A 25,712-nucleotide genomic window follows, 5' to 3' on the forward strand; every position below is an offset into this window, starting at 1 on the left:
ACGCCCGCGCAATGTGGTGTGGAGGCGTGGTGTGGAGTGGAGGCGTGGTGTTGCCGTGGTCTGTCGGGTTGCCGTGGTGTGGTGTGAGGAGGCGTGGTGTTGGGAGGGGGAGTTAGAGTGGCAGATAGAGTTGGGAGGCGTGCGGAGTTAACATTGATGAATAAAATTTTCGGGTCCGGAGTATGCATCAGTGCCGGTTCCGTAATTCAACCGACAGTAAATAGATATTACTGTCGGTTTGAATTAATAACCGGCAGTGATATGGTCCTTTAGTGTCGGTTTTAGCCCAGCCTCAATCATTTTCTCGTTTTCAAGCCTGGAAGCGTACATCACTGTCGGTTCTCACGAATCCGACAGTGATGAGGCCGGCAGTGATGTCTAAATCTGTAGTAGTGAAGAACAAAATTTTGATATGGTATGATACAAAGATAAATAACAAATCACAAAAGTAACAAATTACTTGCATTAGGTTGTTGTATAAGAGCATTGTCTAAAATTATCTTAAAATTCAGGCACCTGAAATATAGGAGAAGTGAGTTTAAAAGTAATGAAAAATAGGAGTACTTCATATTGTGTAAGACACATGCAAATACACTTCCCAAAAGATGCTTTAAGAAAGTGACGTTTTTGAGTGTTACAGGTGATGATCGACATTAAGACACCTACGATAATTTTGTTAATTTTAAATTTGCGCGTAATATTTCAGTGCACATGCATCCATTAAGGAGTGTCTAGGTGTATGTGCGTGAGTGTATTTCAAAAGAAATTTCACAATGATGGTAGACTTCATTTTTCTCATGGCCACCAGAGCCCCTACTCTGTTGCTATGCTTGCCATGGCGCCAACCATCTGTTGGTTCTCTCGTGCGTCTATGTTTTCTTTAATTGTCGTTGTCATTATCATCATCATCATCATCATCATCATCATCATCATCATCATCACATGCCGGTGCCTCTGCTACAATGGTTTGGGCCACCTGGCCCGTGCCTGTAAGCGTCCGCGAACGGTTCCTGCTCCAGGGGTCGACGACGGGAGCCGCCGGTGTCGTCGCTTGGGCATGCAGGCTGGTCGTCGACTACAGCCACCTGCCCTCGTCGGTCCGGCGGAGTTGGGTGGGGCTATGTATGTGCCATCAGCCGGTACGCCTGTCGGCCGAGGACGTCGGCGCTGACGCACGAGGCACCCAAGACGGCCACAGGAAGGCACCAACGCCCCCTCCACCGACGCAGCGGCCGACCTTGTGCCAACCAACGGGATGTGCCTTCCTTGGGTTGACCCGTTGACACCACAGGTTGGCACCAATGCCCCCTCCACCGACGCTGTGGCCGACCTCGTCATGCCGGCCAGCGGGACGTGCCTTCCTTGGGTTGACCCGTTGATGCTGTTTGTTTGGCCTCACGACGTGCTCCCTGTTCGCAACGCCGCGGATGACCCGATGCTCGAGGAGTTGGTAGCCTCGATCGCCCCTAGCCGGATCGATCCACTGTTCGTCGTCTTGGAGGAGCCTTCGGGTGTGGGGATCCCAGCAGGAGGGTCGCTCCTTCCGGCGTAGCTTTGTGCTGGCCCATCTCACTCGGCCCCTTCTTTGGAGGAGGAACACTCGGACCACGCGAGGACGCCATCCAGAGTTCCATCCCCACATGTGGCCTTGTCGCCCATGGGCGCGGCGGCGGCTGTGGCGCCAGCTCCGGTGTCACCAAGTGGCATCTCGCAGTATCTACGGTCACAACTTTGCTCTGCCATCACGGAGCCGATCTTGGTCGAACCTCCATGTCTTCGTGTTCCTAGGAGGCGTCGTGCGGTTGAATGCACATCCTCACCGCCACGTCGTAGTGGGAGGCTTGCAGCCAAGAGCAGATGCAGAGCCTCCAACCTGATCGTGCAAGCCCAGAATGTGATGATGGCAAAATGGGGACTCTGCCAGTAGGATCAGGCGCCGTAGGCAGATGCGGAGGGTGATTTTGATAAGTACATGGCCGTATTCAGCGAGCCTCTCTCGGAGTCCAAGCACGAGGCAATTAGGATGCTCTTCCTGGCAGGCTACGCGATTGATGGCATCCAACTAGTGGAGGGGGTTGACCTCGAGGTTTAGCCTACCTTGGGGTACCCGCTCTAGGTCGTCCAATCGTTGCCTATGGCCTAGTTTACTAGCTCGCTGTACCTTAGCCCGTTATTGCTTTTAGTTCCTCTTGTGGTAGTAGCCGGGCTTTGTCGTAGTTTTCTTTACTTTTTTTGCTTCTGTTTTTCTTCCTTCTCCTCGCCTAGGAAACCTTTGGTTACCTAGTGTTGAGTCGTTTGTTGTTTGGTTCGATGTTGTCTACTTCATCTTAATGAAATACGTGCTACACGGCATGTTTGAGAAAAAGAGAGAGAGAGCGATGGATACTGTGATCACAATGTCCCTGTGTCTACCCCAGTGACCTTGACGTATGGGATGGAGGAGGTGAATGTTGCACGTGTTCTGATGATGATCTCAGGACATTCTGGCATGGACTCAGCTTATGAGCATTGCGGTGAGGATTATGAGATGGATGGCAACTTGGCCTACCTAGAGTAGAAGAGTGAGATGTGTTGGATTGATCTCTAATCCTAACTGGACCCAATGGCCTAGTTGGGCCTTTGAATCATGCCCTGATTGGGGGCGCCCAGCCCACCATGGCTGGAGGGCCTCTGTCACCCTGCGCTATAAAAAGAGGTGGGGGCCGGTGGCTCTAATCACGAGGTTGACCTGAGCCGAGCTCCCCACCGACATCTAAACCCTAATCCGATTAGAGAGGGGTGTAGCCAGTGATGGGAAGCCACCAGCCGCGCCACCCGCTCCATCGACACTGTCTTCACCACTGGTCGCCATCGCGCATCTCTAAAGCCTTCTTCACCGGCTGTTGTTGCCCTAGCGCAGACATCGACTCCATGGCGTCCACTGAACCCTCCACCCTGCGGTGTCAGGTTCAGCACCTTCTCCCTTCCCTCTCTTTCTCTTGTTCTACATGCTCTAGTAGATGTTCTAGGTTTCATGATACTATTCAATAGCAAGTAGCCCCTCGGATTTATCCCTAGTATGATCTACAGTTCTAACAATGGTATCGGAGACCGTGTTTTCTAGGGTTTTAAATCTAGAACGGGTTATCGACCTAACCCTAACTGGGTAATTAAGAAAAGAATAGAGGGTTCGGTTGAACCCTAACCATAATTGGGTTAAGGAAAGGAGAAGAAGAAGAGGGTTTCAGCCTTAAGAACGTAAGAGCCGAACCCTAAACCCGTGAAGACATCATGGGGAAGATAAACAGTGAAACCTAAAAAGAAAAGAAACCCTAACCCTAACTATCCCCAATCGGTTGAATCCAAGAACAGAAAAGAGAAGCAAATCCGAAGGGGAGGAAGGGGAAGGGGTGGCCTACCTCGCCGCCATGCAGTGCTACTGCCTCGCCGGCGCACGGGGAAAAGAACACCGAGCCTAGGGCGCTGCTCGCCGGGCTCTGGCTAAAGGGGCGTCGTAGCTAGGCCGCTCGACGGCGGCGCGCTCAACCGCTGGGGAGCTCGCACACCGATGAGGGGGCCGGCGACAGCGCCATCGCTCCACCGCTTCGCCTCGCTGGGACTCGCTCGGTTGCCGCTGTGCTGCACTAAGGAGAGAGGCGAAGAGAGAGAGAGAGAATGGCATAGAATGACCGCTAGGGTTTCGAGGGAGCCACTGCGGTCAGCGTTTTGATCATGCAACGCGCGCAGACGGCCGTCGGATCGGCGCAGACGGCCGAGACTGATCGGGCCGACTCGTGGCCTAGGCGAGAGCGCGTGGGCGGGCGGCTTTGCCGGCCCAGGCCTAGGTTGCGGCCTAGGAGGCACAACACGCGCGTCAAGGGAGTTGGGCCGGGCTGTTTTGCCGGCTGGGCCGAATGAACAGTGAGGAAATGAATCAGTTTTTTCTTTTTTCTTTTTCCAGTAAATATTTATTCCACGGAAAATGAATAAATGGCTTAAAGAAAATAGAAAAAAGAATTTTCTTGTGGGTAAAATTCACTAAATTGAATTATTTTCCATTGCGTATTTAAAGATGTTATTTTCATTATTAAATTCAAACCAACGGGAGAATTTAATTTTGAAAATGGATATGTTTTAATTGATTATAATATTGTTATTATTCTGACCAATATTGATTAATGGCAATATTATGATGTTTTGTCTTGCATTAATTCTATTTCTACCCAACGGTGATGTAGAATTAGTGTAGAGAACAATTATATGTTTTAATTTTGACCAACATTGGAACTAAGGCATGCAATTGTTATTGTTATTATTTATGTTCTCACTCTATTTGAATTATGTTTTCAGGCGGATACAACTTGATGGGTTGTATCAAAGAGATCCCCACTCTCAAAGGTAATAACTACACTGAGTGGAAGAAAAAGATCGACCTGGCCTTCATCTTGGATGAGGTGGACTGGGTAGTCACCACACCGTGTCCCATAGAGCTTGTGGCATCGGTGAGGGAGACAAACGAGGCTGATGCCGCTTGGGCAACTAGAGAGAGGGATTTTGCATCCCAAAGAATGTCCTATGACCTTGAGCATAGAAAGTGGGTCACTGCCAACAAGAAGTGTTTGATTGTGATAAAGAACATGATTGAGCCTGCAATTATGGGCTCAATCCTAGAGTTTGACACCGTCACCGAGTATCTCAAAAGAATAAAGAGTCAGTTCACTGGCTCTTCAAAGACATATGCTACCCAGCTGATAAAGCAGCTGGTGACAGAGAGGTACTCAAGTAATGGTGGCATAAGAGAGCACATACTAAGGATGAGCAATTTGGCATCCAAGCTAAAACCAATGGATCTGGCTCTCAATAATGAGTTCCTTATCCATCTGATTTTTGCTTCCTTGCCAAAAGAGTTTGACATTTTTGTTGTCAACTACAACATACAGCCCGAGAAATGGGACATGGAGAGGTGTGCAAGAAGAGGAGAGAATGAAAGCTGCCAATGGTGGCTCTATCAATTATTTGAAAGACAATAAGAAAAAGAATAATAATGCTAACTCCTCTTCAAAGTCAAAGGGAAATGGTCCCATGATGCATCAGCCTCAGCAAAACAAGTTCACAGCAGAGAAAGATCAATGTCTCTATTGCAAGAAGACGGGACATTATAAGAAAGATTGTCCCGATTACTTAAAGATGATCATGGCAAAGAAAGGTGAGAACATTATTACGTTCATAAATGAATCCCTATATGTACAGTATTCAAAATCTACTTGGTGGATTGATTCAAGTGCAACTGTTCATGTTGCTAATTCTTTACAGAGATTTCGTTCGACGAGGACTACGCAAAGAAGCGAAAGACACGTTAAAGTTGCGAATGGAGTCCGAGCAGAAGTTGAAGCCATTGGCGATCTTTCTCTAGAGCTTGCTGATAGTTTCAAACTTATACTTAGAGATGTTCTTTATGTTCCCTCGTTACAGAGAAACTTAATAAGTGTTTCATGCTTAGACAATGATGGATACGATTGCCATTTTAGAAATGGCAAATGTAAGATAACATTTAATAATGCATGTGTTGGTCTTGCTATCTTACAAAATGAGCTTTATTTGTTATCACTACGTGATGATGTGAATGTTGTATGCGATAATGGGAACGTTGCGTGCGACAATGTGAATGTATCCTCGTCTGCGGATGTAAACAGAAAACGAAAGAGAGCTCACGATGCATTGTTGAAATTATGGCACTGTCGTTTAGGCCATATTTCGAGGGGGAGAATAGAAAGACTAGTTAAGAATGATATTCTTCCTCCATTAGAGCTCTTAGATTTAGAACAATGCAGAGAATGCATTAAAGGAAAGTATGTAAAGAAAATTAAGAAAGATACCAAAAGAAGCGTAGGAATTTTACAGATTATTCACACAAACATCTATGGTCTGTTTCCTATAAAGAGTGTGGATGGTTATGATTCGTTCATAACATTCACAGATGATTACTCCCGTTATGGCTATATTTATCCAATCAAAAAAAGAACAGAAGCATTGGATAAATTTAAGATATTTAAGGCAGAAGTTGAAAACCAACACAACTTAAAGATTAAGATAGTCAGGTCCGACTGTGGGGGGAGTAGTACGGTCGGCATACCCCATATGGCCAAGTTCTTGGACCTTTTGCAAGGTTCTTATAGGAGAATGGCATAGTAGCCCAGTATTCTACACCGGGCGAACCTCAGCAGAATGGAGTAGCTGAAAGATGCAATCGTACCCTAATGGATATGGTGCACGGTATGATAAGTTACTCCACCCTACCGATGAGTCTGTGGATGGAGGCGTTAAAAACCACCATTCATATTCTCAATAGAGTACCAAGTAAGCCTGTGTCCAAAACGCCGTATGAGTTGTGGATAGGAAGAGTACCCTCACTAAACCACTTACGTGTGTGGGGGAGTCCTGCTGAGGCTAAAGTATTTAACCCAAATATTGGGAAGCTAGATCCCAAAATAGTTAGTTGCCATTTCATTGGTTACCTAGAAAAGTCAAAAGGTTTTCATTTGTACTATCTAGATAGACATGCAAAGTTTGTGGAAATGAGACACGCTGTCTTCCTAGAGGATGAAATGATGATGGGGAGCACGGTAGCTTGAGAAATTGACCTTGAAGAGAAGTGGGTGTATGCGCCCACTCCGATGATTCATGAGCCATTTTTCTCACTACCTGCTGTCGCTGCACCAACAGTACAAGATACTGTGGTGCCAGCGCCTGTTGTTATTCCGCATGTGGCAACAATGAATGACGATGAGGAACCTGTTCTTCAGGATCCTATAGAACCAATTGCCACACATGAGGAAGAGCAACAACAACCTCAAATAGAAGATGTGCCAAATGTGGAGGCCCCTAGAAGGTCTCAAAGATTTAGAAAATCAGCTATTCCTGCTGACTATGAAGTGTACAACACTGAGGAATTTCAAATGAAGGATGATCCCACCTCATTGGAAGAAGCCATGAGAAGTGATCATTCATCAAAGTGGCTTGAGGCCATGGAAGATAAAATGAAATCTATGAATGCCAATAAAGTTTGGGATTTAGAAATAATTCCTAAAGGAGCCAAAACAGTAGGTTGTAAATGGGTCTACAAAACAAAACTTGACTCTCAAGGGAATATAGAGAGATATAAAATGCGACTTGTGGCAAAAGGCTTTATGCAAAGAGAAGGGATTGATTACAATGAGACCTTTTTTCTAGTCTCATGTAAGGATTCCTTCAGAATCATAATGGCATTAGTGGCACATTACGATTTAGAATTATATCAGATGGATGTAAAGACGACATTTCTCAATGGGGACTTGGAGGAAAATGTTTACATGGCACAACCGAAAGATTTTGTCATGGAAGGAAAAGAACGAATGGGATGCCACCTAAAGAAATCCATTTATGGATTAAAACAAGCTTCAAGATAGTGGTACTTGAAGTTTGATCAGACAATAAGAAATTTTGGGTTTAAAGAGAATGTAGAGGACAATTGTGTCTATACAAAGTTTAAGAATGGAAAGTTCATCTTCCTTGTCCTGTATGTGGATGATATCTTACTTGCTAGTAGTGATGTCAGTCTACTACTAGAGACAAAGAAGTTTTTGTCCTCAAAATTTGATATGAAAGATCTTGGGTAAGCTTTGTTCATTCTAGGGATCGAGATTCACCGAGATAGAAGTAAAGGGGTATTAGGACTATCACAAAAGGCATACATAGAGAAAATCTTAAAGAAATTCAATATGCACAAATGTAGTCCCTCACCTGCTCCTATAGTCAAGGGCGATAGATATGGGGATTTTCAATGCCCCAGGAACCAATATGAGATTGATCAAATGAAAGCAGTTCCATATGCTTCGGTTGTCGGAAGCTTGCAATATGCTCAAGTATATACGCGCCCTGACTTGGCATTTATTACCGGGTTACTTGGCAGATTCTAGAGCAATCCTAGAATAGAACACTGGAAATTAGTAAAGAAAGTCTTGCGTTATTTGCAAGGAACGAAAGGCCTCATGATGACGTATAGAAGATCTGATTCACTCCATATAGTGGGGTATTCAGATTTTGATTATGCGTGAGATGATAGAAAATCAACATCTGGATATGTATTCACTCTCGCAGGGGGAGCTATTTCATGGAAAATCTCAAAACAAACTATCACTACATCGTCCACAATGTATGCCAAGTTTGTAGCGTGTTATGAGGCAATGGGGCAGGTGAACTGGCTAAAGAAGTTCATACCCGATTTGAAGGTGGTTGACGACATCTATAGACCACTTAAGTTATACTACGATAATAATCCGGCAGTACAGTATGCTCACAACAATAAGTCAAGTGGTACTACCAAACACATTGATATAAAGTATTATGTTGTGAAAGATAAAGTCCGGGATCAAGTCATAAGTCTTGAGCATATAAGTACAGTAAAGATGCTCGCGGATCCGCTTATAAAAGGCTTACCACCCAACGTGTTCAGAGAACATGTAGCCGGCATGGGTTTAAGGGAAAGCCTATAATTTCTAGACAAAAGAAGGCCCAAAGATAAATATCTATTTCAGAACATAGTAGTGTGTTGTAGCTGTTAAATCTATCGGCAATGGACCATGACGATGAGACATGCTCTATGCGCTAATCTGTAATGGAATGAACAAAAGTAAATGATATGAAAGTAAAAGATGGAAAGAGATCAAGGGGGAGATTGTTGGATTGATCTCTAATCCTAACTGGACCCAATGGCCTAGTTGGGCCTTTGATTTGCGCCCTGATCAGGGTGCCTAGCCCACCATGGCTAGAGGACCCTATCACCCTACGCTATAAAAAGAGGTGGGGGTCGACGGCTCTAATCACGAGGTTGACCTAAGCCGAGCTCCCCACCGACATCTAAACCCTAATCCGATCAAAGAAGGGTGTAGCCAGTGACGGGAAGCCACCAGCCACGCCGCCTGCTCCATCGACACTGTCTTGACCGCCGGTCGCCACCGCGCATCTCTAAAGCCATCTTCACCGACCGTCGCTGCCCTAGCGTAGACATCGACTCCATGGTGTCCACTGAACCCTCCCCCCTGCGGTGTTAGGTTCAACACCTTCTCCCTTCCCTCTCTTTCTCTCGTTCTACATGCCGAAGCTTGGGTTGCATGGGCATCTACGCCCTTCGGCCAGGTCCCATCCGGCACATCGGAGACATACACAGCATGATCCTGTCCACAAGTTTTCAAGAAGATGTTTCAACATCAACAAGATTTGACACTACAAGGACTACCAACTATATACTCTTACCAGTGGTGGTGTATTTGTGATGCTGTATGCCACTTGCTGCCCTATGTTGCTTAGTTTGGTGTTACTTGAAAAGAGCTCTAGGAGGCGAATATAGGCGTCGCCCTTATTTATCTTCTCGGGGGCTTCCCGAGTGGTATCTTCATCACCTGTTGAAAGCTCTAGTTTAGTTTTGGTAAATTAATGAAACCCTAAGTGCTAACCTAGTTTATCAAAGTAATCATGACATAGGTAGCACATTCAAAGTGGTGAAGCAAATGAAGATCATGACATGATGATGGTGATGCCATGGTGATGATCAAGTGCTTGGACTTGAAAAAAAAGAAAGACAAAAACAAAAGGCTCAAGGCAAAGGTATAAATGGTAGGAGTCATTTTGTTTTGGTGATCGAGACACTTAATGAGTGTGATCACATTTAGGATCAATAACCATACTATTAAGAGGGGTGAAACTCGTATCGAAATGCGGTTATCAAAGTGCCACTAGATGCTCTAACTCATTGCATATGCATTTAGGATCTAGTGGAGTGCTAACACCCTTGAAAACATTTGTGAAAATATACTAACACATGTGCACAAGGTGATACACTTGGTGGTTGGCACATTTGAGCATGGGTGAAGAAGATACAATTGAAAAGGAGTTAGTCATGCTGGTCACAGTGACCGGACGCTAGGGTCCTACTTCCAGTCAGTGCAAGCTACAAAGACATTGGCGACGGTCTCTAACCGGACGCTAGGTCACTTAGTGACCAGACGCTGGAGGATTGCGTCCGGTCCTGCTGATGTGGCAGTGCACAGGGGAGACGCCGAGTGACCGGATGCTGGGTGAGTCCGATCAAGCATGACCGGACGCGTCCGATCATGATTTCTCGCTTCTGGATGCTTACTGGAAATGACCGGACGCTGACGTCCAGCGTCCGATCACTTCACAGCAGCGCGTCTGGTCGCCACTTAACCGTTGGGATCGGGCACTCAGTATTTGAAGAGAGGGGACACGTGGCATGCATCGCTCGATCGGACGCTAAGGTCCAGCGTCCGATCAATCTGACCGGTGCATCTGGTCGGCCTGTGTTCAGTGCAGTGAGGAGCCCAATGGCTCTATTTCGTGGGGACATCTATTTAAGCCCCATGGCCAGCTCAAGCTCACTCTCTTGGATATTTGCATTGACATAGCAACCTTGTGAGCTTAGCCAAAGCCCTCCCACTCATCTCCATCATTGATTCAATATCTTTGTGAGATTGGGAGAGAATCCAAGTGCATTGCTTGAGTGTTTGCATCTAGAGGCACTTGGTGTTCGTGTTTCACTGTGGGATTCGCTTGTTACTCTTGGTGGTTGTCGCCACCTAGATGGCTTGGAGCAGCGAGGATCGTCGAGCGGAGGTTGGTGATTGTCTTCGGCTCTGATGGTATAGTGCTAAGCACTCTCCATGTTCTCCAACGGTCAAGTGCTAAGCACTCTCCATGTTCACCACGGTATAGTGCTAAGCACTCTCCATGTTCTCCAACGATAAAGTCCTAAGCACTGTCTATGTTCTCCATGGCATAGTGCTAAGCACTCTCCATTTTCTCCACGGTATAGTGCTAAGCACTCTCCATTTTTTCTCCATTTTTAAGTGCTAAACACTCTCTATTTTCTCCACTGTATAGTGCTAAGCACTCTCCATTTTTCTCCATTTTAAGTGCTAAGCACTCTCTAATTTTCTCCAACGGTAAAGTGCTAAGCACTCTCCATTTTTCTCCATTTTTAAGTGCTCAGCACTCTCCAAATTTTACTCCAATGTCCAGTGCTAAGCACGGGGATTTCATCCTTTTCACTTGTTTCTTTGATCCTGTTACAAGATGCTGCTCTATCTTACAACAGGCTCGGAGACTAAGTGTGTACACTTCACCTAGCAGTGAGTGTATTGTTTTTCCTCTTACTAGTCTTCAGCTAAGCTGGGGGCTGGCTGTGTGCTCGGCTAAGCTAGGACTCAGTTGTTCTGATTAACTGATCGTTGTACTTCTTTGATCCTGACACCAGGTGCATTCTTCACCTACTGTCAGGCTCGGGGACTACAATGTATACATTGCACCTTGCGATGCTTGTATCAAATTTAACGGTTGGCTAAGTTCCTGTTTTCTTTCTCAATCATTGATATTCTTTGATCCTGACACCAGGTGTCTTCTTCACCTACTATCAGGCTCGGGGACTAGAATATATACATTGCATGTTGCGGTGCATGTATCAATACTAACATCCTCTTTGACTAAGTCATGGATGATGATCATCTGACTTCGTCAACGAAGCCTAAGTGTGTACACTTCACCTAAGGTGAAGAATTTTTTAAATTTTAAACTTGAGCTCTTTACATCCTTCTGGCAAGGCTTACTTGAGTATGTTCGAGGCCGGTTGACCAGTTAAACTGGTTGGCACTTCATTTTGTTGATCGGATTACCAGTTAAACTGGTCAAATTGCCAGATTAACTGTCTGACTCCAAGTGAAACTGCTCGGACATGCTCAAGATAGTGTTGCTCAGCAGATACAATGCGCTCGGGGACTAGCTGTGGGGGGTATAACCCTAAGTACCCACGGCAATGGACATGGACCGCACCACCAGGGGAGGTCCATCCCATAAGATCAAGGCCTACGGTGCTCGGCTCTAGTCGGTGTGCACCGCAAGACAATCAGAAGACATCTTGGCAATGAAGGAAGATCTGTTCGGATATGATAGATATCGTATTCCTTGTAAATACTTACCTTATAGCCAAATAGATCTAGACCTAAACCGACCTGTAACCCTACCCTCCAGACTATATAAGGCAGGTAGAGACCCCCCTCGAATGCATCTCATATTCAATACAATCCATCAAAGACACAGGACGTAGGGTATTACGTCGATCAGACGGCCTGAACCTGTCTAAATCACTTATCTCTACGCTTGTGTCACCATCCGTCTCCTATTACACGCACCTCCACCGATTCATCTACTACCATGGGCATACCCCTCGGTAGACTGCCGACCATATTTCATCGACAGTGACCACTGGTCGACTCGCGATGAGCGAGGCGGCAAGCTCGTCTAGCATGGGGTCAACCGAGTCGAGCCAAGCTGGAGGTCCTATGACCTCACACAGCGCCTCCACCGGCGAATCTGGCTCAAGGAAGTAATGTGTGGTAGTCGAAGCAGCGGCGTCATCAGCGTAGTTGGCAAACACGCCCATGCTGATGTCTATCTCCGACTCACCCCTGCGCCGTCGGTGTTGTCTCCGGCATCGATGACTACCATATGCACACCCCACGACTCCCTGCGCGGTCCCATCAGAGGTCGATGGATTGCCGAGGGGTGCATGCTGGGAGGCCGGTGGGACGTCGACTCGAGGCGAGCGACGAGGCAAGCCACCACCCTTAGGCGTTGACTTAGACCGCTTGCAGTCCCTCACGAGGTGGTCGAATATGTGGCAACGCATGTGAAAGGATCAAGATGCCCAAGAGGGGGGGTGAATTGGGCTAATTCGAAATTCTCTTGCAATAAACAAATCCTACGGATAGCCCAATTAACCCCTTGTGCCTAGAAAAGTGTTTCTATCAAACTAATGCACAACGAACTCACAACCTATGTTCCAACCTTACTCTTAGCAAGCAATTCTATGGATGTAAAACAAGTATTGAATTGCTCAAAGTAAATACTCAAAGTAAGTGCTCAAGGTAAATAGAGAGGGAAAGGAACGCGGCGATGTTTTGCCGAGGTATCGAAGAGTCGCCACTCCCCACTAGTCCTCGTTGGAGCACCCGCGCAAGGGTGTAGCTCCCCCTTGATCCGCGCAAGGATCAAGTGCTCTCTACGGGTTGATTCTTCGACACTCCGTCGCGGCGAATCACCCAAAGCCGCTCACAACTTGAGTTGGGTCACCCACAAGCTCCGCCGGGTGAACACCAAACTCCCAATCACCACCAAGCCGTCTAGGTGATGGCGATCACCAAGAGTAACAAGCACGAACTCTCACTTGACCACGCGAAGCCTAATGAGAAGATGGATGCACACTTTGCTACTCTTGATTTGCTAGTGAGGCTACTCTCTTGGATTCTCAAATCACAAACACCTCACTAGGATCTTGCTCTTCTTGGCACTCACAAACGTGTTTCTCAGCTGTTGGAATGAGCAAAGGATACTCCACTCACGAGTGGAGCTTCTATTTATAAGCCAGCCTGAAAAACGAACCGTTATGAGCTTCTGCGGGATGACCGGACGCTCCGGTCGTGATGACCGGACGCTCTGGTCAGTTCAACCCGCGAACCAGTAGTAACGAGTCGACCGGACGCTGGCAAAGTCCGGTCAGCACTGACCGGACGTGTCCGGTCGCATAAAACCCTTACTGGAACCTTACTGGACTCGACCGGACGCTGAACCCTCAGGGTCCGGTCAGCACTGACCGGACGCGTCCGGTCACTCTTTTCCAAGTCTGGACCCTTACTGGAGTCGACCGGACGCTAGCCCTCAGCGTCCGGTCACAAGACCTTCCAGCGTCCGGTCACAACAGACTTAACCACCTCAGTCAAATGAACTGACCGGACCCTGCGGCCAGCGTCCGATCGCACCGGAGCCAGCGTCCGGTCAGTGTTTGACCCTCCATTCACTTCCAACTTTCGAACATATGTGAATGAAGTTTGCTCCAAAGGATCTTAGGCATTCATAGGAGCTACCTAGATCTAGTTTTAACAAGTGTGCACCACACCTAACTCACTAGACTCAACTAGGTCAAGCTACCCGTTCATACCCCCCTTCATAGTACGGCCAAAGGAAAAACAAAGTCCTAAACTACTCTAAGTGTCTCTCCAACTCCAATCGACACTTAGAACTAGTCATCCTTAACCTTGTCGTCCATCATTTGAAAACCGAAACGATTTCCATCGTAGGGGCATGACAACCTCGATTGCCCAATCGATCTCCATTACCATGACCTAACTTAATTGCCTCTGCAAAACACACGTTAGTCATAGTAAACTTGTATTGACATTAATCACCGAAATCCAACTAGGGGCCTAGATGCTTTCAGCATGCAATGGTGTGGCAATCGGCAAGTCGCTACCCGGTGCGAGTAGGAGAGGCAGTTGAAACATCTGTCGTGGAGTTGTGTGGGGATCTTCTGAGTCTCTACGTGCAGACCCGGGCCACGGCGAGGCTCAACTGAGATGGCCACAGGTCTCGCCTCCTGTCGAGGTAGGATCTCCCGCCACCCATCGGTGTTGGGGACGGAGACCTGTCTGCGGGCGCTGAGGAGATGGGGGCCGAGACCCGACCATCCACTAGACGAGCAGGCAAGCCGTGCACTAGCTGAGGGCGCGGCCGGCTGCGCTTCCTCCGCCTTCGCACAGGTCCCTGTCCAGCGTCCGCTCCGCCGCGCCCCAGGACAACGATCGAACGAGTCTGGGCGTGCACGGTGGACACGGTGGTCAGCTTCGCCGCACGACGAGCGGCCTCCAAGTAGGTTGTGGGACGGTCATTGTTGGACTCGTCGCCGTCGTCGTCCACTCATCGACGGCTCTTCGTGCGCCCTCCCAAAGCCACGGCCGGTGAGAGCGTGGAGCCCGGCGTCGGCGATGGTGGAGACTGAGAGGGAGTCTGTGGAGGCGCTCCAGAGCCGGATCCCGCTGGGGCGGGCTCGATGGAGCTGCTGCTGGAGGTGGTGACCATGGCGCAGGGGCCCGGCGCCATCGACGGCGTGGACGGGGAGGACGTCCCCAGGGGCGCTCCCGCGCCGGAGGTGGCAGCGCCGGCTGCGGTGGAGGTGCCCGACGTCGTCGTTGTTGGGGGCATGGAGGGCCGCGGGACGGGGGCGCTCCAGCGCTGGAGGTTGCTGCAGAGGTGGGGTGCGCCAACGTCGACGTTGGCGGTGGCATCCCAGCGCCGGCCGCGGTGGCCACAGTGGCTGTGCTCGGCGTCGTCGGAGGCGGGAGCGCGGAGGGCTGCGGAGGCTCCCCAGCACCAGATCCCATCAGGGAGGCCTCGGAGCTGCTGCTACTGGAGGCGGCAGCCACGGCGGCGGGGTCCGATTCCAGCGGCGGCACGGACGATTGGGGATCCCCCAGGCCAGTGCCGGATCTCGCGGCTGCGTCGGTGGTGGGGAGGAGAGGGGAGATGGAGATGGAGATGGAGGGGGAGGCGGGGGCGCCGGCGCCGGGGTGGAGCCATCAGTGTCGGGCCTTCCTAGGGTTCAGCCGGACCAGAGGTTTCCTTGTCCAGTGAAAGTGAAGGGCAGGGCCTCTCGTTGTTGGTTTTCCCTTAGGGCAAGCAGGCCCTTACAGATTATTGCAAACTTGCAATGGTTCTGCCCCTCTGTCGTAAATGAGACGCTTGTGAATTTGTTCAGCCCATTGGCTCATTACTCATTCTTATCTTTCATTTGGAATGGTCACTATCTAGTACAGTACGTACGTATCCTGCAGTAATGCAAATGATATTTATTTTGATTTTTCGTGGTATTACGAGTATGACATGGGCTCCGTTCGCGTGCCCTTAAACCCAGCTTGATCCGTTTTTTTTTATTCAGAACAGTGTTTTTTTCTCTTACAAATTCCTTTAGATTTATCTAGATTTCTCCATATTCCTCCAAACGAACAGGGCCATGGTACGCATGAGTCACTGTTTCTCCATGGTGGCTTCACTGCTTTTCTCTCTGTCCCTTTCAGCAGCTTTTGTACCATGATGCTTTTATACTCATAATCTAATCTATGTTTTTTCTCTATAATATGCACGTGATCCACCAATGTTGATGCAAGGAGAGAGTCTATCATAACTCACTCCTGGACACTCAGCCGCACCGCAGAAAACGTTGATTTGATGCCAAGAAAAAAGTCCATAACTCACCCCTCCTTTAACGAGAAAATCAGCAGTATTGGCTGACGCCACATCATCTGCCTTACGTGGCGCCACAAGAGAGTTAAATCCAACTTTTTTCCTGTTTGGCGGGGCTTCTTCGACGGCTTTAAGGAGCCATTTAAGGTTTTTTTTTTTGCTAAATGAGGTAAAACAAAACGGCTTCATCAAGAAAGCCTCTTAAATCGTGCTCTCACAAAGATTTGAGGTGGGATGGAGCCCAAAATAATACCTTCACCCGGCTTCACCTTATCCTACATGACGTTCTGTGATAGCATGTTTTAAGAAACTCAATATATGAAGCTGTTTTGCTAAACGATTTACTAAAACGGCTTCAGCTTCACCGATGGAGCTATTTATAGGGCTGCCCAAAAAAAATAGCTTAACTAGTGAAGTGGAGTCGTGCCAAACGGGGCTTTAAGATACTTCATAAGAGTAAAAAAATTACAGAAGTACTTTTAAAAAAAGGCTATCTAAATATTATTTCTGGAATAAATATGCATTTAAAAATAGTAAAATTCTGATTTAGCTGTAGAAAATTTGTTTCCAACTCAGAAAAATAGGAACTACTTACATTTTTTTTCTCTCTAAAATTATGATCTTGGCCGTTGTATCCAGATCGGTGTATCCGGCGCCATAGCCCACTGGTGCCGAAACGCTCGGATAATAATTGAACAGAATACTGAGAAGTTATTATAACCCGCAATAGTACAAAACACACATGGCAACCGCTGCATTCGGATGGCAAACAGAGACGGCACAACGCCTAAGTTCTCACTTTTAGTTAGCTATAGAAGTATACCCCGTGTGTTGTCATGGGATTTTCTTAAAAATAAATCTATTATATACATAGCATTACTATATGGTATTTCGTATACTGTGTATACATATATATGAATTTAACTTACATGTTATTTTATTTATCAGATCCGGTAAAAAAATGAGTAAGCTAGCAGAATAAAAACCAATATAATATTTGATTACATTATAGAGGAACATGTGAAGAAACAAATAGCGTATCTCAGTGACTTGTATGTTAATAAATTAAAGATTTAAAGTATTTTCACATGATAGAGATGGCATGGATATTTTTTTGTAATCAATAAAGGATGACATGGACTTAGTGGGAAATGATGTTGACACCTTACATGAAGAGATATAACATTTAGTGGGATCACCTAAGGGGGAATGACGTGGACACCTTACGTTAAGAGAGAAATCATTTATTGGGGTCTAGCTTTATAAGAATAAGTTTAGCTTTATAAGAGTAAATGATACATACACCTGTCCTTGCCCCCAGAATAACATGTTACCACTATCCAACTATGAAAACGCCTCTGTAAGTTTGTATCAGCATGTATAGCACTGAAGAAATTCAGAGGCACACGAAGTTGAGGATTACTATTACTAAACAAATCTGGGACGCTGCATAGCTATGGCACGGGCATTCAAGAACTCTGCACACTTGGCATCCCTACTGGCATCGAAATAGATGCAAAATCGTCCTCGCATATGTCAACAAAATCAATTATGAAGTCGTTGTCACAGAACCTTTACTCACGTTACTTTTGCAAGCCATGCTCTCAAAGGCAATGTCACGCCCAATGTACTTCTCTAGATCTGGATGGATAATCTTTGCCCCTTCATTCTCAGAGTAATAACAGCGACCTTTTGCACACACAAAAAAACAGTTATCAGTTCAATCATCTGTGAAAAGGAAAGGCTATCGTCAGTTCGCCACTTCATAGATTGCATACTTATAAAAGGAAAAGAAAAGGTAAATCACTAACTGCAGCATATAGCAAAAATGCAGACAACCCAAATGTACACAAAGAACACTGGTAACCGGCATGTAATAAAATGTGTTCAAGCCTACTAATTCTGAGAGTACTCTGAATGTTTCCCGCGTAGAAGCAGCTCTAAAAGGCCAATATGCTGTTCTCAGATATGTATGCGACATGCTTCATGTGGCAATAAAATTAAGGATGGTGGCAATTTTAATGAGTTTAGGCTGTCTCTAGGCCCATCAGGAAACCAAAACCTAAAATGGGTCTCTAACAGAATACCTATAGCCTCCAACAAAGTACCTATATGGAAGACCTATTTTGGGTGTCAGGAGAGGTATAACCCAAATCTGAGTATCCTCTCTCCTAGAGACTCATTTATAGAAAGGGTTCTCTTTTGGGTCTTGTTGTTGGAGAAGACCAAAAATAGGTATTGAATCCTTTGTCTATAGCTCTATCCAAATGTAAAATAGGTCTTGTATTTTGAGTAGCGGCTCTTGGAGACGGTCTTAGCAACTTTGAGAGTGATGCACTGCCATTGCCCATTGGTATTTGGACCCTGCTGGCGTGTTAGTGCCGGAACGTAAGTGCAGTAGTATTTTATGGTGAGGTGCCTTTCCGTGTATTACTGCTGTGACAACTACGTGCATACAGAGGTGACAGTTCTACCCAGTCAGATGCCTTATTCTACCCCTTTTCTTTCCTTCAAACATTTTTAGTATAATCTGAGTCACCGCTGGCTTACACAAGACATTGTCAAAAAGAGCATATGTAAAAGGCTAATATGGTATATGTCTTAATGAACATATGACTTAGAATATTCAAATGGAAAGAAAGCATACCAGGATGTCCCATGACTGGCCAGCAGGACAATTCATCGATGGCATCTTCATCGTTGGAGCACTCGGCAAAGAACAGTATAGGAACTGTGTCAGGAGAATGCAAATCTCTCGGCCTTGCCAAAAAGTTAATGTGAGCTACGTTTGAATTCAGGCCACAGATAACTTGAAGCTCATACTCAGGTCCCTATATATATGCATAATAACATGGTACAGAAAGAGTCAGTGGTTACTATTCATAATAGTTTATATAATACTTTATTGCTCGCAAAAAAAAAAAGTTTATATAATACTTTATAACTGGAGTAAGCACAGAACATAGCCCAGTTTGCTGCGTGTATTTCTTCAGCATGGCATTAACCTTCCTGCAGACGAAGCTTTCCTCTTCCCTAAAATCTTTCAGAATGCTCGACAGGAGCTTGGATGCCCCTGCAGAGAGTACAGGAACTGTAGTCTCAACTGAACCATTGGGAGTGGACCAGTATTCAGACAGCAACTGCACGATGAGCTCCACATCCAGCACAAATGAATTCCTCTCAACCGGTAAGGGCACCATTGGGAAGGTTGACACGAAAAAATTTACAACTGCATCAGGATCCGGATGCTGTGCTGCGGTGGCTGCAGCCTTGTATGGACTATACACTATACAGGCTCCACATAGTTCTTTCAATGTGTCCTTGCTGCCTTGCCATTTCGATTGCTCCCCAGAGATTGACCTCGGTCGAGAGCAGACAGCGCATGCTTGGTGTTCAGACATCATGCGAAAGCAAGTGCGGATGTAAGCAACAAGGACACGAAGGGAGCGGCGTGCGACCAGAACAAGGCTCCTTGAGCAGATCATGGTGGTCATAGCGAGCTCTCCTTCTGGCCGCGGGAACATCGCCTCGTACCAGAGAGTGTTGAGCACAATGTTGCAGACAGGATCCGTCAAAGGCCCGTAGCAGTGGCCAGCCTTAAGGAGACCCCGGTAGTAGCGCATACGCAAACCATCCGTCGGCAGAATCGCAAACGCCTTGAGGTAGAATCCATAGATTTTGTGAAGTTTGTGAGCACAAACGGTGGCTGCTTGTTCTTCTTCTCCTCAAGGAACTGAGGCGGAGTAACTCCGACAAGGCTTCCAAGCTTCCGATGGGGTTTGATCAGCAATCCATTGATATTCTCGATGGCGGTGCAAGAGAGGCAGCCGCCGCCTTCGGTTGTCATGAGCTGGCGCAATTGCTCCATGCGAGAAGCGAGCGAGTAGGACCTGTTCACGAAGGCTCTTGGCTTGGGGTGACAGGCAGCCAAGGCGGCGCACTTGAGGGCAGTCTTGGTCGTCCGGGAGCCGAAGCTGAAGCCCCTCTGGAGTTGCGGTCCTCCTCCACGAGCCGCACGGCGCAGAGAAGGTCGGCATTGGCCAGGTGGAGATACTCGAGCGCCTCGCAGCCGGGGAGGGCGCGGAAGTAGTAGGTGAGGAACGCGACGAGCGCCACCAGCGACCACCCGGCGATGGACATGTCGCGGAGGAGGGAGCGAGCCGGCGGCCAGCAGTTGACCTTTGTGGGGCCGTTGATGGCCCGGGAGAACGCCTTCTGTCGCCGCCTCCTCGTCCTCGGCGTCATCTCCTTGTTGCCGTCATCGAGCATGGACGTCGACGTCACTGCGGATGCGGGCTCGCGGCGGTCGGGGACGCGGCGGCTGTAGGAGGAGATGGTGTTGACGATGATATTGGAGACGGGGTCGGCGAAGCCGACGCAGAGGCCGGCCTTGAGGAGGCGCGGGATCAGCCCTGGCATCTCGTCCACCGGCAGCCGCTCCAGCGCAGCGGCGTAGAACCCGTTGATGCGCAGCGCCGATTTGTTCTGGGAGATGCGCTTCGATCTGTTGCATCTGCAGGGGCGATCCGCGTGGGCACGCCCGCCCAGGCGACGCTTGACACCCATAATGCCAAACTACTCCATCACGCACGCCCTCCGCAGGCAGTTGGAAATACAATCGCTAAACGTGTCTATATATATTTTTTAAGATCGAAGCATGGAATTAGGCTAAAATCGCGGCTGTAGGAGGAGATGGTGTTGACGATGATATTGGAGACGGGGTCGGCGAAGCCGACGCAGAGGCCGGCCTTGAGGAGGCGCGGGATCAGCCCTGGCATCTCGTCCACCGGCAGCCGCTCCAGCGCAGCGGCGTAGAACCCGTTGATGCGCAGCGCCGATTTGTTCTGGGAGATGCGCTTCGATCTGTTGCATCTGCAGGGGCGATCCGCGTGGGCACGCCCGCCCAGGCGACGCTTGACACCCATAATGCCAAACTACTCCATCACGCACGCCCTCCGCAGGCAGTTGGAAATACAATCGCTAAACGTGTCTATATATATTTTTTTAAGATCAAAGCATGGAATTAGGCTAAAATACTTGTGCGCGCATATGTGGGCAAGCAAGGTGACCAAATATAGGCTGCAAAATAATTACATTCTTTGATCATGTAATAAGCAGCTAAGGGTGCACCGTTTCGATCTTTATCATGGAAATGTGGCAGGTTAATACATTTCACATGTCACAATAATGATGAGTCAGGCAACCAACATGGTGTGTATTGCTTTTCATACCTGAATTATGTCTAGCTCAGATGTTTGTCCTTCTGTTTGTGTTCACCAAAGCATGGCATAGATAAGCCAGGATTATGTATATGAATGAAATAAAAATTGATCACATAGATATAGTAGTATATACCTAGTCCCAAAAGGCATAGGAGGAGCAAGCATCATAGCAGGAATCTAAAAATCCCCAAAAATCCAATGGACGATGTGGTGCTTGGTGGTACTCTTTCGAGGTGCCAAGTTATAACCTCCACTGGTACCCCTCCTACTCACAACTATGTTGCCACTATCCTGGAAGCAATACACGATCACAACGTCTCTGTACAGACGAATAGTTTGATAGTCAAACTGTGTATGGAAATTTTACTTTGTTACCTACCGAATAGAGCAACAGCTAATAAATCTGTAAACTGAAGCTCAATTGAAGGAAAAAGATGTGATCATAACAGAAAAGCTAAATATAATAGAAAAGTCCAGCATGCCAGCACATGCACTTTCTCAATAAAGTTGAGGATCACTGAACCATAGTGCAGGAGGCAGGAAAAGAGGTCATGCTTCGTACAACCAGCAGTGTAGCACAAATTCGTTTAAAAAACAACAATCGTTAAAAAATCATTGTCCATTCGAACACATGGAGTTGTCAAATGTGCATGGAAAGAGATACAATGAACATAGAATTTATGGATGCGCTAAAATACAGGGGCAATGATGCTACAAATAGCGGACTGTATTTATCAAAGTAAACAAACACGATGCATCGACATGACAGAAATGGATCCACTAAACTAATATATAAGCAAAATAAGACGATAATCCTAATAACCAATCTGAACAAATTATCTATCTTTCAATAGTTACTAAGAGGAAATGTCATATTTACCTAAGAAGTTATCTGGTTGCAGCAGTTTAACCTCATAGTTCAAAAATAATAGCATACTCAGTCCTTGGCCTTACGATTCAATTACAGTCTGCAATGAATCCAAAAAATAAATTTGTATTAGGCATATAAGCTATGCACCTAGTTGCAAAGAAGAGAAGAATGATTAAGGAAAGAGCAGGAATCAGAGCAACAAAAGAAAGAGCAAGAATAAAAATATCTTAATATTGAATCGTAGCAATTTTTGCGGATAGCAGTGAAGCGCGGGAAACAAAATTGGATTGTTGTCGGGGAGAAGTAGGTCATCATTGCATATGCTAAAGTGTTTCAGTTCATTAATAATGCAAAACAGGACCATGCATATGTAATGGTTCGTATCACTCCATAGGCTAGATGCCTCAATTAAAAAAAAGTGGAATAGAAACATCATAAAATAGTGGCGGCCACCCCCCTACCCTCGCGGCACGGCGGCGCCGCGTCTTGAGAGATGGAGAGAGACGAAGCGGATAATAGAGTTGGAGGGGAGAGAAGCAGCGGTGTGTATAGAGGACATAGGAGCATAGGATATTTTTAGATGGCAGAGTGGAAAACGCCGGGGTGAAACACAACCACGAAACTGGAAGCAAGCGGCCAAAACTTTTCACCGTAACGTGGCATCCCTGAGCGCACGCCAACTGCAGCCGAAATGCAGGAAGCAATATATTGTCACTTGGGATCAGAAAAAAGATCATAAAACAGTGAATGACCGCATCTTCTCATATGGTATAGTTGAGAAGAAGATATTTGTTTCCAGCAACATTGTCATTGACATGTGGCCGAAAAAGGTAAAATAGCAATGGCATGTAAATATTGTCAGGTTTGGCATATGGGAATGCGTCACTAGCAACTCTGCAAAGATCATAAAAGGGTCGTAATCATGACTGCATACTCTTATTTAACTCTGCAAAGCGGATGGGATTTGCTCGAGGACAACCCATTCATTTTGGCAAAAATCACTTCGTATATTTCAGAAAAAGTTATCTATCTCCAGCATCATTGGCATTGACATATGGTCAACCAAAAAAATACAAAATAGCAAAGGCACAAAAATATGGTCAGGTTTATCAGAAGCACCTCACAGGTACCATCATATGCTCAAACTGCAATCGTTACATCATCAGCAACGGCATATGCTGAGACAAAAATAAATAAAGCAGCACCATAGGCACACTTATATATATTGATGAAAAGATTACAGCATCAACACAGTGGCACAAAACTTATGCGTAAGCAAAATAAATCCATATATACGGGAAATGAAATAAGGGATCAGAGACATAAGGTAGGAAAGGAGATAAAGGGAATTTTTTGGCACCTGATTCACTGCATAGATTGAATGGGGAGCGGACAAATCCAACCATGCAGCCGACAGATCCGGCCATCCGTCACCTGAGCCGGCAAGGGAAGGGGAGGGAAGCAAGAGAGAGAGCGCACCTTTACCTATACAGCGGCCGGGCAGTAGTCGGTCCATGGCCACCTCTCCCGCGGCCCGCGCCCACAGTGTGCAGCGGTGGCGACGGCCAATGGGCCTGGTCGCAGTGACGCGCTCGCACCCACCCCCGGCCAGGGGCATGGCCGCTGAGCATAGGCAACTAGGGTTTGGTCGAGCACACGCGGAGCGGCGGGAAGGGGCAGCGCGGGGGAAGCAGCGCCGGCGGCTACCGCATGGCCTAGTCGTGCCGCTCTGTGGCCGAGGATGTCCACCGCTGTCAGGGCGCCCACTGTGGGGGCCCACACGCGGCGCTACGCAGCAGGCCGGGGGCACCGTCGCCCCACCAGCGCGGCGCACGGTCGTCCGGTGGCACTGGGCCCAGCTGGCACACTACCCCGTCGGGCGAGAGGGATAGGGAGAGGGAGAGAGAGGAAGGGAAGGTGGGCGTGGACGCGACAGAGGCAATGTCTGTGGGAGTAGAAGTGTCGAGGTCGGGAAGGAGAAGAATCGAGAAGGGGAATCGTGTAGAAGTAGAAGCCGAAGCTAGGTATATATATGGTCTTGTGGATTCGGACGAGAAGACAGAGAAGCTAAAGGAAAGAAAAGAGGAAGCCGGAGAAAGTCACGAGAAGCGGTAGAAGCTGTTTTCGAAGAGAATCTGCTTCAAGCAATAAGGGCCATGGGATGGAGGATCGGACGGTTGGGGTCATTCAGGCCGACGTGGATGCTGTTTCTGGTGGCCAAAGTAAACTGCTTTGATAAGAGTAGATTTGGCGTCACTGTGACTTGGGAACCGACGGCGTCAAGGATCTTCTACTTCGTGGCCAGCGCTGGCGGCATGTTGCTGCCCCGTGGTCTTGAAAACGGACGGAACCTGAGTCCTGACCCACCCGTTTTTCCACATTTTATCCAGGACGGAAACAGGAAAGATTGCCCCGTGGCCCGTATGGAGAAACTACAAATCGAACCCTTTGGTGTTGAGGAGAATAAAGCAACATCCACCTTCCCTATGTCCTAAAAAACTTCATTTTTGCATTCAAAATTTATCTAAAAAATCATCATTATATGGTAGGGTATGTAATGAATACATTCACATTAATTTATCGCACCAATTAATTAGACCCAAGAATGGTAACTAATATTATAGTAGAAGGTTATTACCCCAACTCCGCCTATGTTGTCTCAACATAGCAGGTCACAAGCCCTGGTAAAGGAGGAGGGTTGTGATAGGCGTGGCGAGCCAACATTAAACCTAGCCATTCTAATGGAGATGAAACCCGAAAAAAAACTGTTGGGGCATAACCCGGGTATGGTGTTAAATGAGCAAGGACCAAGTCATCACCCCCGCGATGTGTCGTGTCACGATCTGGGCATGGTGTCAAGTGAGCAAGGATCGGGTCGTCGCATCCTTAGTGGCGCGCTACATCGGCGCCCAGGTGTAGTGAAAAATGAGCAAGGGTCTTCATATCTGAGTCGACGGGTGCGAAGGATAAGAAAGCTAGTCGAACCAACTAAGATCTATTTAGGTAGTTGGAATGTACGGTCGCTTACAGGTAAGTTAAGAGAATTAGTTGATACCGCGACTAGGAGGCGTGTAAATATATTATGTGTTCAAGAGACTAAATGGAAGGGTCAGAAGGCGAAAGAGGTGGACAATACAGGTTTCAAGCTTTGGTACACAGGGATAGTCGCAGATAGAAATGGAGTAGGAGTTTTGATTGATAAGGGCCTCAAGAATAGTGTGGTGGGAGTGAGAAGGCAAGGAGATATGATTATCTTAGTCAAGCTTGTCATTGGTGATATGGTCTTGAATGTAATTAGTGTGTATGCCCCCCAAGTAGGCCTCGATGAGAGTGCTAAGAGACAGTTCTAGGAAGACTTAGATGGCCTGATTAGAGCTGAGAAGCTTTTTATAGGAGATCTTAATGGGTATGTAGGTACTACAAGCACAGGTTTTGAGGCAGTTCATGGAGGTTTTGGGTATGGTACTAGGAATCAAGAGGGAGGAAGTTCTAGACTTTGTGGTAGCTTTTGACCTGAT

General features: G+C 47.2%; 1 pseudogene; it reads right to left on the reverse strand.

Annotated features, from left to right (window-relative positions):
• Nucleotides 1–17,529: 17,529 nt before the first annotated feature.
• Nucleotides 17,530–20,667, reverse strand: LOC136536439 (uncharacterized; annotated as a pseudogene).
• Between the last annotated feature and the right edge of the window lie 5,045 nt (nucleotides 20,668–25,712).

Source organism: Miscanthus floridulus, chromosome 2, assembly GCF_019320115.1.
Source record: "Miscanthus floridulus cultivar M001 chromosome 2, ASM1932011v1, whole genome shotgun sequence".
Classification (NCBI taxonomy): domain Eukaryota; kingdom Viridiplantae; phylum Streptophyta; class Magnoliopsida; order Poales; family Poaceae; genus Miscanthus; species Miscanthus floridulus.